Here is a 3,055-nt window from a genome sequence, read left to right as displayed (position 1 = left end):
AAAAACTAGATTCACTTTCCCATCTAACAAGATACTGTTGAAGAAAACCAAAGCGGTTTTACTGCCCCAAAAAGTGATGACAGACACAAAAAAAAAACACACGCATTGTAAAATCAATACATTCATCGCTCAGAATCTAAAATGTAAATTAAGCTTAAAACTTTAAAGTTACTATTATTTTCATTAATACAATTATTTTTTTATCCAAAAATATATTAGGTACTAAAGATTTATTTAAAATTAGTATAAATATAGGCATCACTAAGGGATATTTGAGTGATACTTTTGCTAGCTCAAAATTATATTTAAAGTTTATTATTCAAGAAAATGATTTGTTTTTATAGTTGGAAGTTGTAACTTACAGTATGAAGTAAAAATATCAGTTAATAACATTTTTGATTGTTAAAATGTATAACACATTCTAATAATATAATCAAGTTTAGTTAAAATTATAAATAAACTAAATAAATGCAAAATATATTTGTTATAAAAAATAGTAATACAAATTTGTTCACGTTTGAAAAATTAAACAGACTGCAATTTGTTATGGATAATTTTTTCTTACCCTGGAATTGTGATTCTAGTGACGCCAATGAGTATACAAACATGTATGGCAGTGGTTCTTTACTTTTGTGGCACACGATCTTAGTAAAAATATCTTTGAAAACACAGTGCCCCCGAATTTATGAAAAAAAAATTTTTTTATTTTTTTAGGAGCATTTGCACATATTTTTATACAAGTTTCTTTTTTCATTACAAACGATGGAAAAAATACCTATATAATTCAATAATAATTAATATCCAGGAATATTGTGTGTGTAAGACCGAGAAGATGATAGCGTTTCAGACCCCTGACATGAGTGTCACACTGTTGCAGATCCCGAAGGGGTGTATGAGATACTGGGACAACTGGGTAAATTAATCATATTTTTCTTTTCTTAATAATGGTTACCCTATAACTGTACCGCTTAAAGTTCATTATCTATGCTACTATGCATATATATTATGTTTGGTGAAAATGCAATTACACTATTATCATAAATTATTATTTAGTATCATTTACTTATAACTTATTACTATACAGTCATGACAAAGTATGTAGGTATGTCAGCAACATTGTGATACACATATCCCTCACTTTCAACCTCATGTTGAGTTCTGTCTTTCACTGATGTCATATTTTATTAAAGCATCAAGATCATAGAACTTATAACATAGAAAACAGTGGAGATACACAGATAAGATTCAAATTTGTATTTTTGCTGTGTTTTGCTGTTGACATACCTATGTATTTTGTCATGTATACAGTATACCTATACTTTGTTTACTGGTTTCACATATTTTGCATTTATATACGTTATATTGACAGTCCTGTAAAGAATATTTTTAAAAAGTACTTGAGTAAATACTCAAATACATTTTTCTTTAAGTATTTAAGATACTACTCAAATACTTTAATTGTAAAGTATTTCAAATACTACTCAAATACTTTGAAAAAGTATTTGGAATACTTTTCAAATACTTTTGGTTTTTAAAGTGGGTTTCTAATTATCGTAATATAAACACATAGGTAGTAGGTAATCTAATAGTTATCTAATAGTTTTAAAGGGAATATTGTTATTCAATATTCAATAACTTTTTTTAGAAATCTGGTTTTCACAAATCTGTGGGCTTTGGCTAACACAGAAATACAGAATATTAAATAAAACTATTAAATATTATTGCAGTTGACAATAATATTTTTTCAACCAATTATTTTGAATAAAAATAAAATGTTCGAAATAAAAAACCAAAGTATTCAATACCAAAAAGTATTTAAAATACCATTCAAAATACTTCATTCTGAAAGTATTTAAAAAGTTATTCAATACTTAAAAAAGTATTTGAATACTTTTACTCAAATACTTTTACTTAAATACTTTACAGGACTGTATATTGATCACTATTATAATAGAGTCCAGAAATAGTGGTAAACTTTTTGCAGAGGAAGCCTTTAAAGGGCTCATTTTGTTTTTATTGGATTCATATGATATACTGTTAGCAGAAAAACAATTTTGTGAATAATTATGTTGATTGATGGTTTATTTCCGCAATGATGGGCAATGACAACAATCCTGAGTTACATAATTCTAAAGAAAAAAAAGATAAAAAAAATTAGGCATACATACTATTAAGTTAATTAGTTGAAGATTTATAAAAAAAAAACAAACATAAAGAAATCAGGAGACATGCATTGTACATTTTAGCTTATTTACATTTTTTTTTTTTGCTATTATTCCTCAATTAATTCTTGGTTATTACTACTTATCAGCTGTATAAAATATTGATTTGAAATAATAAATAAAATAAATCTTCATCATAAAAAATATGAAATACTGAAGTACATAAATAATATTGAGATAATTTCTTCATTGGTGATTAAATGAATCATAATAATTGTATTCATACTGGAGCAAAACCATTAGTTTGTGATATTTTTGGGACAGCATTTCATGCACTCACAAATTTATTTCTACATACATAGGGGAAAAAAACATTAAGTTTATTCTGCTGTATCACATACACGGTTATCTACTCAGGTTGGGAATCGGCGTATAATTCTCCATAGCGAGTTTTGACCCGCACGGCGTGCATGCGAACTAACAGTGCTGCCTGTCACGGGACCATTGATTAATGAATAAGTGATTACAAAAACTTGTTGACGTGATGATTTTTTCGTATTAGTTACATTATTTTCATGTACTATTTAACTATTTAACTATTAAATATTGTTAAGCCTTTGCATATTAGTGTATAGGTAGTTATTTTAAGAGGATATCAGCACACTATTCGTTTTCTCTCTCTGGCCCACGCGCAACATAGACAAAACGCGTTAACGCAAAATCATTTTTTCTATGCGTTTAAGTAATCTTAGAGTAAAGTCACCTATTACAAAAAAGATAGAGAATAATATTTTTGAGGGAATGACATATCGATTTTATATTTTATTATTATTTGACTTTGTATTCCACTTTCAAAATAAATAAAAAAATGTTGTAAATTTAAATGATGTTTA

At 26.8% G+C, this 3,055-nt stretch overlaps 1 long non-coding RNA gene across 4 annotated transcripts in view; it reads right to left on the bottom strand.

Moving 5' to 3' along the window:
• Positions 1-1,975: 1,975 nt before the first annotated feature.
• The window catches only part of LOC100575064, an 8,124-nt gene continuing 7,044 nt past the window's right edge, over positions 1,976-3,055 (bottom strand). For all 4 annotated transcript variants that reach the window (XR_511009.3, XR_003839382.1, XR_119424.4 and 1 more), the window contains exon 6: positions 1,976-2,129. This is a non-coding gene — a long non-coding RNA (uncharacterized LOC100575064). The remainder of the gene's footprint in view (positions 2,130-3,055) is intronic.

This window comes from Acyrthosiphon pisum, chromosome A2 (genome assembly GCF_005508785.2).
Source record: "Acyrthosiphon pisum isolate AL4f chromosome A2, pea_aphid_22Mar2018_4r6ur, whole genome shotgun sequence".
Classification (NCBI taxonomy): domain Eukaryota; kingdom Metazoa; phylum Arthropoda; class Insecta; order Hemiptera; family Aphididae; genus Acyrthosiphon; species Acyrthosiphon pisum.
The sequence above is the reverse complement of the archived record's forward strand: the minus strand, read 5'-3'. Positions and strand labels throughout refer to the sequence as shown.